Below are 14,058 nucleotides of genomic sequence, written 5' to 3' on the forward strand. Positions count from 1 at the left end.
TCAGTCCACACCGTGGTCCCCAGCGAGCATTCAATGAACCACATCCTCTGCTGGATGCTGGGAAACCAGACATGGGAGGATGAGGCTATAGCCTCTCCTGCCTGGACTGGGCTCTCCATCAGCAGGGCTACCTGGTGCTTCTTCCACATGCAAGCGCCAGGACAAGAACAGAGAGAGCTACCTGCAGGCACCAGCTTTCCTGAACCAGCCAGCCATCTTAATACCCAGCTCCAAGAGTATCCAGTGCTGTATGTCCAGGCTCCTTCTCACCTTCTCTGTAGCCTCTTCCACCAGGCCCTGGCCTTGGCTGAACAGAGACAAATCACTCTGGTCCTACACACACCTTTCTCTCTCAGATACAATGTCTTTGAATTATCCCAATTTTTAATTTTTTTTTTCCTGATGATAAGCGGAGTTCTGTTTCCTGAGTCTTTCTCTCCTAGGATAAGGACAATAATCACTTCCAGAAGAGGGAGAATGCGATGAAGGGAAATACTCTTTCAGACAGAAAGAAGCCTGAGCCTTCTGCCTAGTGTTGTTGAAGACAGAAGGAAGATAGGAAGGGAGGGAGGGGCTACCAATTAGCCAATCCCAACTTCTCTTTCAGGGTTGAGATGAGGTTATAAAGCATGGTCAAGGAAGATCTTTTCCCAAAGTCACGGGGCCCAGTCTCACAGACTGGAGAAGACCCAGCGTTGACTGCCTTGACAACAGAAGCCTTGTGGGTCCCAGGGAAACAAGGGTAAGAGACTGAGAGGAGACTTGGGTGGGCCTGCTGTGTGAGGGTGTGGCTGTGGCGTGGGTTCAGAGGAATGGAAGGTGCCAGACCAAGGCACTGATCAAGCCATGAGTTGCTTCATAGACCAGCTTCACCCACAGGAACAAGCAGTGGCCAAGCCGAGGCTGGAAGAGGCTAGAGGAGACCTGAGACACTGTACTCTTCCCGGGGCCCAGCCAGAACTCAGCGAGTCCAGCCCTTTCTCCCGAACAAGGAAGAGAGAGTTTAAGGGACAGAGTATGGATTTTTTTTTTTTTTTTTTTTTTTTTTTTTTGGTTTTTTGAGACAGGGTTTCTCTGTGTAGCCCTGGAACTCACTCTGTAGACCAGGCTAGCCTCGAACTCAGAAATTCACCTGCCTCTGCCTCCCAAGTGCTGGGATTAAAGGCGTGCGCCACCACGCCCGGCCAGAGTATGGATTTTATCTAAGGTAATTTACTCAACCTTAAGATTAAGATAGCAATTGGCCCAAATAACGAGTGAACTCTGAATGGGTCAAATGTCTGCTCCGAAATAAGCTTGAGTTAGTGGGAAGAAACGCAAACATCACTATAAAGCAACCAAAGCTAGGGGTTGGAACGACGGCTCCATCATTGTTCTTGCAGAGGAACTGGACCCCATATGGCAGCCCACAGCCATTTGTAATTCCAATCACGTGGTCCAATGTCTTCTTTTGGCCTCTGAGGGTTCCTACACGGTACACGTACAGACATGCAGGCCAACGCTTTATACACATAAAACAAAAATAAGTATTTTTTTGTTTATTGAGACAGCGTCTCTTTATTGTAACTCTGGCTGTCCTGGAACTTACAGAGATCATCCTGCCTCTGCCTGAAAAGTTTTTTAAAATTACAGAAGTTTCGTTTAAATACCTCCACTGACTTTTATTTGCAATTCCCGAGTCAGGCAAATCTTCATCCCCTTACAGCAGAATATGAGAAGGTGTGTTTTAATGAGCTGGCCAGCAGAGGTTGGCTTTAGAGACAGGAAAGGCACAAGGAACACAGAAACAAGCCCAAGAGCAGATGGATCGGTTTTGTTTTTTTTTGCTTACTTCCCATATAAGATGGAAGCAAACAACTTGACAGTTAGTTTGATGGAAAAGATGAAGAAGACACCATCACCTCTACGTTACTGCTAACAAGAAGTCACTTCTTGACTTGCTCCCGGTGGCAGTCCTATCAGGCAGATGAGGACCATTAGCCCTGGGTTAACCTCCTAAGTGTGCCTGCCAATTGTTTTCAAGGAATTGCTGAAGATCTCTCCCTCCCAGACATAATTATGTAACGGAGCCTAACTGTCTAGCAGAGTGTGTGATGTGCCACTCCAAATCCGGGCCACTCCCAGGGGCTCCTCCAAAACAAGTCCCTGCAGCACCCCAGGACGCCACTAAGCCACAAAGCTTCCAGAACACTTCAGCCCCACCCCTCCCCCACCTCAGTTATTTAGCACTGAAGGCAGAGATCCTGACACTGACTCTGGGGCACAAAGGAAACTTAAAAACTGATGAGTGTTAAGAGGAAGCACACAAGCTGAATAAAAAGACAGAACCACGATTTACCTGTTGCTCTCCTAACATAGTAGCTACTACCGTGGCTGTCTAAACAAGAGCTGGGGCCAAAGGTGGTTGAAATATCATGAGTTCAAGGATGTGAGTGTTCACCTGCAGGGTCAGAGCTGAGTGGCTAATGAGGATTCTCTCTCCATCTGAAAGCATCCTTTATCCCAAGTCTCTAGGCCCGACCGAGAAAGAGGTTCACGGAGGCCGCGCTACAAAGGGTGGCAGTTACAAGGCGGCCAACAGGCTGCCCCCAGCTGGTTCCCATTGCTTGGTCACATGCATTGCTGCACAGCCTTCCAGAGGATTATGCCAATGAACGAGGGTCCTTTGTCAGAAGTCCCTCCCCATTCACTCCCAAAGCTGTTTCCAGAGACTGGGCTGCCAGAGGCTCTGAAGGCATTGTGGTGGTTTCTGCTGGACAAAGCAGGACACGGGAGGACTCATGCCCCACACTGTGCACAGCCTCTCCCTCCGGTGGCTGAATGTTAAATAGTTGACAGCACATTTTCTGTCATATTTCATGTGCGGCTCCCTTCGAGAACTTCCAAAAACATTCATTTGTCTATGAGGGGTGTCTGCGAGAGAAGTGTACTTGAGCTAGAGGCAAGAAATCAGAGGATGACTGGCCGGAGCCAGGTTGGTTCCAGGACTGGAGCTCGGCTGTCAGGCTTGGCACAACTGACTCATCTCAGGACCCTCCAAATTTCCCTGTTCTGGGGCTGGCCACCCCAGCCCCCGACTCTGTCAGTGGGAAAGAAGAGCTAACAGTGAACACTGCAGCTCTGAGATCAGCTAAAAGATGAACCATTCCCCACTACTGTTTATCTCCTGGTATAAAAATGCCTGCAGTGGGCAGACTCACTCACAGGTCCTGCTTGCAGATTCTACCCTCGTCTATCTCTGCTGGAAGCTGGAAGCCTCCAGTTTGACGAGTTGCCTCTCTCTCATCCCACTCCCAGCGAGGCTACTCTGACCACCACCTCTGTGAATGTGTGAGCGCCTGACCTGACGATGTCTGTTACGCGCATGCGCTGCCTCTGTTACTTTTCTGTTTGCGGATTGGATTGACTTTTCCTCTTTAGGCTTAATCTGAAACTGAAGCACAGTTCTAATAGGTTGCTGACTGCTGTGTAGAACACACGGACAGCAGCCAAAGGGAAACGTGCCCTAGGTTAAATAAAAAGCCACTTAGGAAACAAGGGGTTACGGTGAAACTGAGCAGCCTCTGTTCCGCCCTAGAAGCTTCTAGGGCTTACTATTTTAATTGCCTGTTTTTAACCCCACGCCCAACCCCCAGTTGTTGTCTCATTAAATAATGCGATAACACAGTGATGCTCCGTGATGACGGTATTTTCTGAAATTATCTCCGACTTCCTGCTACAAAGGACGAAAAGTGTCTTCAAATGGGCTGGTGGATAAGAGGCAAGTACTACCAAGCCTGAAGACCCGGGCTCAACCCCTAGAGGCCATGTAGCAGGAAAGCATGTGCGCGGTGCCCATCCCCCCAAGGTACACACACAATAAATAAATAAGTATAATGCACTTCCATTACTTTACATTTTTAATTTTTCCTTGGCAGTCTTGGCAAATCCTAGCACTTGAGACAGATTGCTATGAGTTTGAGACCAGCCTTGTCTAGAGAGCAAGTTTCAGGATACCTGGGGCTACACAAAGAAACCCTGTTTTGAAAAACAAAGTAGCAGGCTGGAGAGATGGCTCGGCGGTTAAGAGCTCTGTCTGCTCTTCCTGAGTTCAAATCCCAGCAACCACATGGTGACTCAAACCATCTGTAATGAGGCCTGACGCCCTCTTCTGGTGTGTCTGAAGACAGCTACAGTGTACCTACATATAATAATAATAAACAAATCTTTAAAAAAAGAAAAGAAAAAGAAAGTAGCAACAACAAAATGTACTTGAAAGTTTTTATTTCTATGTATGTATGCATGTATGTGGGTACCTATGGAGGCCAAAGATGTTGACCTCTGGATATGGAGTTACAGGCTACCCAATGTGGATGCTGGGAATTTAACTCAGTTCCTCTAGAAGAATAGTACTAGTTTTTTTAACACTGAGTCACCTCTCCAGTCTCCAAAATTCACTTTTTTATTGGTGAATTATGATTGCATATATGTGCGGGGTACAATGTGATGTGTTGATAGATATAATGTGGAATGGTTAAACCAAACTAGTTACCATAGTCACGTCCTGTACGCGTATATCCATGTGTGTATGTCCATATGTGTCTGTGTATGTGTGTGTGCATGCATATGTGTGCATGTGTGTGTGTACTTGTGTGCATGTGTGTATACTTGTGTGTGTGTCTGTGTCTGGAGAGAAGGCTTGTGTTGGTGCCTTGCCAGAGTTCAACGAGCTTCGCCCCAAGCTGTAGTCCATTCCTTAGCTCATCAATCTTCCCAGCCACTTCCTCCTCATCCTCTAAGAGTGTGTACACCTCTTCCTCTCCCCTGTGAGGAATGAACACACACTTTTGTTTGTCACTGGTGTCCTAGTTACTTTTCTATGGCCATGACAAAAACACCATGACCACAGCAACTTACGAAAGGAAACTTGCGGCTTACAGTTTCAAAGAACGAGCCCATGACCATCATGATGGGGAAGGCGTGGGGCACAGCAGCAGGCAGGCAAGCATGGCATGGAGCCATAGCTGAGGGCTTACATCTTGAGACACAACCATAAAGTAGAGGGGAGAGTGAAGGGGGAAGAAAGGAGGGAAGGAGAGAGGAAGAGAGAGAGAACTGGGTGTGGCATAGGCTTCTGAAAGCTCAAATCCCACCCAGTAACACACTTTCTATAACAAGTCTTCGCCTCCTGATCCTTACCAAACAGTTCTACCAACTGGAGACCTAGTATTCAAGCACAAGAACCTATGAGGGCCATTCTTATTCAAAACACTACACTAAGCCACTCAATATTTGTACTATGATGTGATGGTCAGTGAGCCTGTTTGCCTTTCCTCCTGTTTACCTGCCGAGAGAGAGAGAGAGAGAGAGAGAGAGAGAGAGAGAGAGAGAGAGAGAGTGTCAGTCCTTTGGATCCCATGGTTTTCCTTTGACCAACGTCTTTCCATTCTACCCCTCCTCTCATTTTTATGGCTATTACCCAGGCTGCTACCCATAATTTTATTAATGGTCATCACCTCCAAGTTGTTTTCTGAAACTATGAGCAAACATATATCTCTGGGTTGGTCTTACAAGGTTAATACATGGACTGTAATGGCTATAACTGGGACAGAGGGTAGCAGCTGCCCACCCAGTCTCCAGCCACTCTGTCTTAACATAACCCTATATTTTCCATGTGGCTATAATTTTTAGAGTGAGCCTATTACATTCTTAGCAAGAAAGAATGAACCTGCTCTCCAGCTCCAGCGCCGTAGCCATCATGAATGACACAGTAACCATCCGGACCAGGAAGTTCATGACCAACCGTCTGCTTCAGAGGAAACAGATGGTCATTGATGTCCTTCATCCTGGGAAGGCAACAGTACCAAAGACAGAAATTCGGGAAAAGCTGGCCAAAATGTACAAAACCACACCAGATGTCATCTTTGTACTTGGATTCAGAACCCACTTCGGTGGTGGCAAGACCACTGGCTTTGGCATGATCTATGATTCTTTAGATTATGCAAAGAAGAATGAGGCTAAACACAGACTCGCAAGACATGGTCTTTATGAGAAGAAAAAGACCTCCTGAAAACAGCGAAAGGAACGCAAGAATAGAATGAAGAAGGTCAGGGGCACCGCGAAGGCCAATGTTGGTGCTGGCAAAAAGCCAAAGGAGTAGATCTGCGGTAACTTGATGTTTTGCTGTGATGTGCAGATTTCTGAGAGGACAAATAAACTAAAAAGCTTCTACCAAAAAAAAAAAAAAAAAAAAAAAAGAACCTAGCATGGAATAATTGGGACGTTTTGTTTTGTTTTTGAGACAGGGTTTCTCTGTGTAGCCCTGGCTGTCCTGGAACTCACTCTGTAGACCAGGCTAGCCTCAAACTCAGAAATCCATCTGCCTCTGCCTCCCAAGTGCTGGGATTAAAGGCTTGTGCCCCCATGCCCGACTAATTGCTACCTTTTTTGTTCAGTTTATTTGAGACATGGTCTTTCTAAGTAGATCTGGCTGTCCTAGAATGTGATACGCGGACCAGGCTAGCCTTGAACTCACAGAAATCTCTCTGCTTCTCCATCCTGAGTGCTGGGATTAAAGATGTGAGCAACCATGCTGGTTAATTGGTGTGCATGTATAGTATATATTTTAAAATAAAGAATTTCATATAATGTATTTAGAACATATTCACCCTGTACTCTCTCCCTTAGCTCCTTTTAGATCCACCCCCAACTTCTTGCCCTCATTTTTGTTTGTTTTGAGACAGGGTTTCATTGTGTAGCTGTGGCTGGCCTGGAACTCACTATATAGACCAAGCTGGTCTCTAACTCATAGAGATCCACCTGCCTCTGCTTCCTGGAGTACTGGGATTGAAGCATGTGCCAACAGACCTACTGAGCCCTTTTCTAATGGGGGAAAAAAAAAAAGCAAGCCCAATCAACCAAACAAAAACCCTGATTTGTGCTGCCTGAATACTCATGGGTGTAGAGCCATCTACTGGAGCATGGTCAATCTGTCAGGACCCACACTGTCTCTCTTTCCCACAGAAACCATTAACTCTGAGCAGCTCCTCAGCTGGGTGGGGGGTCCACAAGTCCCTCCTCCCTCATGGTAGAATGATGGTTGTCCTGATCCAGTGCTGGTCTTGCGTTCCCACAGTTACCATGAGTTCATGAGTGTTGTGGCCTTGCCATACTCAGAGGACACAGTTTCTCTCTGGTCCTCCATGACCTGACTCTTATAGTCTCGCTGTCCCCTCTTCTGCACTGGGTCCCCAAGGGTTTGGTGGTTTGTTGATCATTATTTCTCTCGCCGTTTCCTTCCATACCGCTCCGGCCTCCCACTCAGGAACCCAGTTAGTGTGGCCGCAGGCGGCTACAGTTGATATAAAAGTCACCTTTGTGGCTGACCATACCGTTGATGCTTTGTCGGCACCTTGACTAGCTGTGCGTTTCTGTGTTAATGGCTGTCCACTGCACCAAAAAAACAAACAGAAAACCAAAACCCAGATGCAGTCTGAGAGCCGCACTGACCGTGGTATAGAGATAGTAATTCAGCAATTTAGCGGGCAGTTTGGCAGTTAGCAGAAGAGTAGCAGTAAGGTCACCCCTGGGCCCTGTGAATAATCTGCTCTTTAAACTCAAGTGTACAACAGAGTGACTGGAAGGCTGTTGAAACCATGGGTTCGGGGCTACACTCTCAGACATGCTATGGTGTAGAGTTGGAGGACTTGTATGTCCAACATGCACTTGGGTGATGCAGACGGCAGACACTGCGGTGTAGGGACTTTGTTGAGAGCCTTTAACCTACATGAAACTTGGCCATCTCAGTAATTAGGGTACTCTGAGTTAATAATGACTGAAAATGATTCGAATTTCAAACTAGGAAGTTGTTGTTGTCGTTGTTGTTGTTGTTGTTGTTGTTCTTCTTCTTCTTCTTCTTCTTCCTCTTCTTCCTCCTCCTCCTCTTCCTCTCCTCCTCCTCCTCCTTGTCCTTCTCCTTCTCTTTTTCTCTTTTCTTTTCCTCTTCCCCTTCTCCTCTTCCTCCTCCTCCTTTTGGTTTTTCTGTGTAGCCCTGGCTATCCTAGAACTTGCTTTGTAGACCAGGTTGGCCTCAAATTCCGATCTACCTGCTTCCGCTCCCCCAAATGCTGGAACTAAAGGCACGTGCCACCACAGCCTTGTAAAGAAACTTCTTGATGAGAAATCTTTGGATTCTGGGTTCCTTCTACTTCAGACTCTGTCATCTGGGGGAGTGACTGATGCTGGCCTACACCCAAAGACCTTCATGCTGCCCAGGAGCAAGCAAGACAGCAGAGAGCATAGAAATGTTTAAGGATCAACTTACCATCTGCTCACAAACTTTCCAGTCATAACCTACTAGTCAGAACTTAGTCATGTGACCACAACTAAGGGAGTTTGGGAAGGGCTGCCTCTGTCCTGTTGGTTATGTGTCCAGATGTTTATCATGTTTGTGGGTCAGGAAGTTTATCATGGCAAGGAGAGGAATGTGTAATGAACCACATCTGCTGTGTGATTTTGTTCTTGTTTCCAGCAATGCTTTTAGATACTCCAAGGCCTCAGTATCAGTCAAGGGCAGGATGGGATGTCTACAGAGAAATTCGGGAAAAGCTTCCTGTCTTCTAGAGAAACATGCTGTCTGCTTTGGGATTCTATCATGTTATATATAAGCACTGAGGGAACACTGGAAATTTTGCCATTATGAGGAAAGCTGGTCTTTGAATAAATGAGACAGAGATAGAAGAAAAGTTTAAGCATTTGATGAAATGTCAGAGCCACTTAATTAACCAGTCAGCTGGAGCTTGCCTGCCCACAGACACTGCCCACAGACCACAGTCCTTAATTTGTCATATAGTACATTTCTTTCTATTTAGACATTTTAGGAACATGTGTGCCTCTCTTGCATGTGCCTCTGTGCACCAGGCCCATGCCTGGTGCCTGCAGAGACCAGAAGAGGATGTTGGATCCTCTGGAACTGAAGTCATAAATGTCTGAAGGCTACCAACTGAGTGTTGGGAACTGAAACTGGGACCTCTGGAAGAGAAGCCAGCGCTCTTAGCCACTGAGCCATATCTTCAGCACCTGTTACTTTGTTTGTTTGTTTGTTTGTTTTTAATTCAGGGTTTTGTGTACCTCGGGTTGGCTTTGATATATAACCAAGGACAATTTTGAGCTTCCAACCTTCCTGCTTCTGTCCCAAGAGCGCTAGGATTCCAGGTGTATACTATCACACTTGGTTCAGGCCATGATGGGGATTGAACCCAGGGCTTCATGCCGGCTAGACAGTCCCTCCCCAGCCCCCATTTCTTGTTCCTTATTCCACTGTGGTGTACAGGGTAAACCATCTGAAATGAAAATAAGTCTTTTTCATTATCTTCCTGTCTATTTCCTTTCACGGTCTTGATGTCTTTCTTTTTTAAATTTCACACTTATTATTTCCTATGTGGGGCGCATACATGTGCAGTGCACGTGGCAGTCTGTGGAAAACTTGTGGGAAGTTGTTTCTTTCTACCTTGTGGGTCCTGGGGATTGAACTGCCATGTGGTGTGACAAGTTTCTTCACCCACTGAGCCAGCTCCCAGGGGTTGGTCTCCTTCTGTGAGTCTAGACTCCGAAAGTTAGCACAAAAACTAAACAATGCTCTGCTTTCCAACCAAAGCAGCTTTTCCTGACACGTCTGGTGCTTGCTGCCCATGTCTGCTACACAACTGTCAGCCAGGAATTCCCCTTAATGACTTAGCTCAGTTAAAACTACCCAATGTCTTTTTCCTTAGTTTCCTTCTGTTTTGCGGAGGCACACTATATTCTAAGAAAAGATACCTGGGAAGAGGGTGTTCTGAGCCCCGGTACGTTGGGTCCCATGTGATGAATGGCTGTCTTCTCAAGATGTGGTCCCTTCCAGTATGTATTCTTCTGGGTGGAATCTCTTCTGTGAAGGAAACCAAGTTTTATCTTTAGTCTTTTAGAGTTTTTCAATTGAGCCCAAGAGTTAAACTGGCATAAGAAATCAACAACAACAACAACAACAAAAACCAAACACATTTATTTAACTCAACTTTTACATGCCACAGGAAACTTTATAAAGAGACACAGCTAAAAATATATACACAAGTGTGCACGCTTGCGTGTGCACAGACACACACACACACACGCACGCGCAGTAGTAAATTGTGAAAATGTGACAAACTTGGGAGCTTGGTCTGAGGTAGATAACCAGGTAGAGATGTCTCAGATAACCAGGTAGAGATGTCTCGGATAACCAGGTAGAGATGTCTCGGAGGTGTGGGTTGATCTGGCAAGGTTTGTTAGTACATATTTCCCTCAGCTATCAGCCACTATATGTTTTATTTGGTTTTTGAGGTAGGTCTCATCTCATTCTATAGCCAGGTTGTCCTGTAAGTCAGTGTGTTGCCCAAGCTAGTCTTGAACCTAGGGAAATCCTACCTCTGTCTCCCAAGTGCTAGGATTAAAGACACAAACTACTATACCTTACCTAGCCTTAATGATGGTGAGAGTAATATTTTACTTGAAGTATAACTTTCTTTTTCTTGTTATTTTTGTTGATAAGTGCTTGCTTTTTAAATTCTATTTTCCTATTTTGTGTGTATGTGTTTTGCCTGCATGTATGTCTGTGCACCACATGTATACAGTACCCCGGAAGCCAGAAGAGGGCTTTGGATCCTCTGGAACTGGAATTATGGATGGCTGCCTTTAAACCCAGCACCTGGGAGGCAGCGACAGGCAGATCTCTGTGAGTCTGAGGCCTACCCACCTACATGGTCATCTATAGGACAGCCAGGGCTATGGAGAGAGATCCTGTCCTAAAAGTCAAAGAAAAAAGGAGGGAGGGAGGGAGGGAGGGAGGGAGGGAGGGAGGAAGGAAGGAAGGAAGGAAGGAAGGAAGGCAGGAAGGCAGGCAGGCAGGCAGGCAAGCAGGCAGGCTGGCTCTGTTTCTATGGACACAGTATCTTTGCTAATTTTCTCTTGCTTAGATGAGACATGACCAAGGCAACTTACAGAAGAGTTTATTGGAGTCACAGTTTCAGAGAATGAGCCATAAGGACTGTGATAGAGAGTATGGCAGCAGGCAGACAGGCATGGCCTTAGAGCAGCAGCTAAGAGCTTACATATTGATCCACAGGCACAAGGAAGAGAAAGCTAACTGGGAATGGTGTGGGATCCTTGGAACCACAAAGGCTAAAACCCTTAGTGACACACCTCCTCCAGCAAGGCCACACTTCCTGCTCCTTCCGGAGTAGTTCCACCAACCGGGGACCAAGTAGTCAAATACATGAGCCTATAGAGGCTGTTCTCACTCGAACCACCACAGCGTGAAATCTCATTAAAACGGGGTGGACCCGTTAAGGAAGCAGATGTTTAAAGGATGCAAGTAGTGTGTGTGTGCTGCAAGGGATTAAATCCAGGGCCTCAGACTTAACTAGTAATGCTCTGCCAGCGAGCTACACACCAACCCACACATGAACACTTATTGGGAACCTACTATATGCCTAATAACTTTCCTGTATTTATGAATTCTCTTGGTTTGGGTTTGCCACCCCCATCCCCACAAGCACATCACTCATCATCATAAGTAAAACTATTTACAAAAGAAGTGCAAGGTTATTCAAGGCTAGCCTTGACAACAAAGTGAGGTTTCCGCTAGCCTGGGCTATGTAAGATTCTATCTCAAAAAAAAAAAAAAAAAAGTATCCTGTAGAAACAAAACAGACTGTGAAAGTGACTTCTGGGGACAGCAATGTAGCATGGGATAGAGTAGATCATTTTATAATGCAAAGTCCCCACCAAAAAAAAAAAAAAAAAAAAAAAAGGGCCCTCCTTCTTAAAAGCTGAACCAAAATAGTGACTCGAGAAAGCGAGGGGCTCCTCTCCATCCAGTCTTCAATGCTGTCACTGAGTGTTTACAGGCTCAGGGCTGTTGCAGAAACCCTTAGGTACCCATTCTGATGTAGCTGTATCCAATATGCGCCGGTGCCTTCCTTCCTTCACTAGAAGGTGGATCCCATCCATGTAACAATGCGGCTAAATCCTCCCAGCTGAAACCAGATCTGTGTGGCTGCCGCACAGGTTCCCCTTCAGCTGTCTGCAATCACCACCTCACACAGGCTGCGTCTGTAGCTGATGCACATTTACATGTGGCTTGCATAAATCATTTTTCTCCTAGTACTTCCATTGCTTCTGTGGTTTCGTTTCTCCCCCCATGTCCACGTCCTCCACAGACACACGAGGGTGGGATCCAAAGGCAGCAGTCTCTTCTGAACACCCACATGCGTGAGTCTTCCAGTTGTCAGGATGCATGGAGGTTCATGCTCCCTCCCTGTCCCCCAGCCCCACCCTAGAGAGTGATGGGTGTGTTGATCGCTTGTATATCTATGCACCACATGAGTGCCACGCCAATGGAGGCTAGAGAGGGTGTCAGATCTCCCAGAACTGGAGTTGCGGACGGTTTCTAGGTGACAGATGGGTGCTGGGTACTGAACTCAGGTCATATGTAGGAGCAGCCAGTGCTGACTTCTGAGGCATTTCTCCAGACCAGAGTTTCTGCCTTGAAGAAAAGTTGCACGAACCCTCCCAGTCCCCAGCTTTCAAGGGTGTGTGTGCATTTATAAGCATATGCGTGGCTGTCCAGAAAACACTTAGATTGATGTAATCTGCCTTCCAGGAGTTTAGAGCCCCTATAAAGTCCTGTACACTCCAGTCCTGCTTGTCTGCGGGAACTCAGTCCTCCCCGCATCTGAGGCTTCTGGGCTCAGTGAGCATCTTCTCTCCTTCCCACGTTGTTATCTGCTTCCTCCATGCCCCACATCTAAAGGCTCCTCCGATGCTTCCTTCTGGCTGTTTCGTTTCTGTCTCTTGGCCTGCAGTGCCTCTCTCTCTCTCATCCAGCGTGAAGCCCTCTACCTTATTTCCCAAAGAGAAGAAGGCAACGATTCCACACTTAACATGTTACCAAGGTTTGACACAAACTTAAGGGTGTTATTCGGAAGAAAATGGAAACTTGACACTGTTCGCTGGCAGTGGTCATTTTTGAGCACTACCCTTCGGCTAAGGTCCCAGCAGACCAGCTTCCTGTCTAGTTTTAGTCCATGCCTATGTTGCTGGAGCCCAGGTCCTCTTTCCCAACTGCCTTACTTCCATTCCGTCATCAGGTAGAGGAAGCAGAAACCCACGAACAGTAACAGAACCAATCTCAGCTTAACACAAAGACACGCCCATGTTACTGGACACTGCACTGCATACCAGAGCAGGGTCTACCATCTCCAGGTGAATGGTGTGCCTTTCCATCCTGCTTAAGAACAATGCGGTACAGGCCTGGAGACATAGCTCAGTGGTTAAGAACATTCGCTGCTCTTCCAGGAAACCGGGGTTCAGCAGCGCCATGGCAGTCCATGACCATCTGTAACTCCAGTCCCAGGGCATCTGAAGCCCTCTGGTCTCTGGCGGCACCTAACTGCTTGTTGTACATATACCCTCATACAAGTAAGAAACTCATATTTATTTAGATAAATAAATCTTAAAAAGAACTCACTGATCTAAGTACAAATTTTTTCCGAGTGCCTACCTCATAGTCCAGGCACAGTGCCAGATTTATTTATTTAATTATTTAATTTATTTTTTTTAGAGACAGGGTTTCTCTGTATAGGCATGACTGTCCTGGAACTCACTCTGCAGACCAGGCTGGCCTCAAACTCAGAAATCCACCTGCCTCTGCCTCCCAAGTGCTGAGATTAAAGGCGCTTGCCACCACTGCCCAGCATACAGTGCCAGATTTAAATAAGCACTTAGAGATTCTTCCTGATACCAAACCCTTTGAACCATAGCCTCTTTTTTGTTATTTATGGCCAGACAGGCTGTTTGAGAGATCCCAGAGCCTACGGGGCTCTCTCTGACCTCTTTTACCCGGGAACAACCCCCTAATTCGGTCCTCTTTTTTTGTGGTGGGTTGACCATGTGGCCTTGGACAAGTCACCTGACCTCTTAGAACTTTATCTCACACATGATAGGAAGGAAAATGTTATCAGCCTCCGTGATTGAATGAAGAACAAATGAAAGGATCTGTAATGA

At 46.5% G+C, this 14,058-nt stretch overlaps 1 long non-coding RNA gene and 1 pseudogene across 2 annotated transcripts in view; one reads left to right on the forward strand and one right to left on the reverse strand.

Annotated features, from left to right (window-relative positions):
- Positions 5,707–6,211, forward strand: Gm9320 (predicted gene 9320; annotated as a pseudogene).
- Gm26510 overlaps positions 6,587–14,058 on the reverse strand; it is a 48,310-nt gene continuing 40,838 nt past the window's right edge. For both annotated transcript variants that reach the window (XR_876933.3, XR_385732.4), the window contains 2 exons: positions 9,796–9,904; positions 6,587–7,428 (listed from right to left, as the gene is read on the reverse strand). This is a non-coding gene — a long non-coding RNA (predicted gene, 26510). The remainder of the gene's footprint in view (positions 7,429–9,795; positions 9,905–14,058) is intronic.

This window comes from Mus musculus, chromosome 17, assembly GCF_000001635.26.
Source record: "Mus musculus strain C57BL/6J chromosome 17, GRCm38.p6 C57BL/6J".
Taxonomy (NCBI): Eukaryota; Metazoa; Chordata; class Mammalia; order Rodentia; family Muridae; genus Mus; species Mus musculus.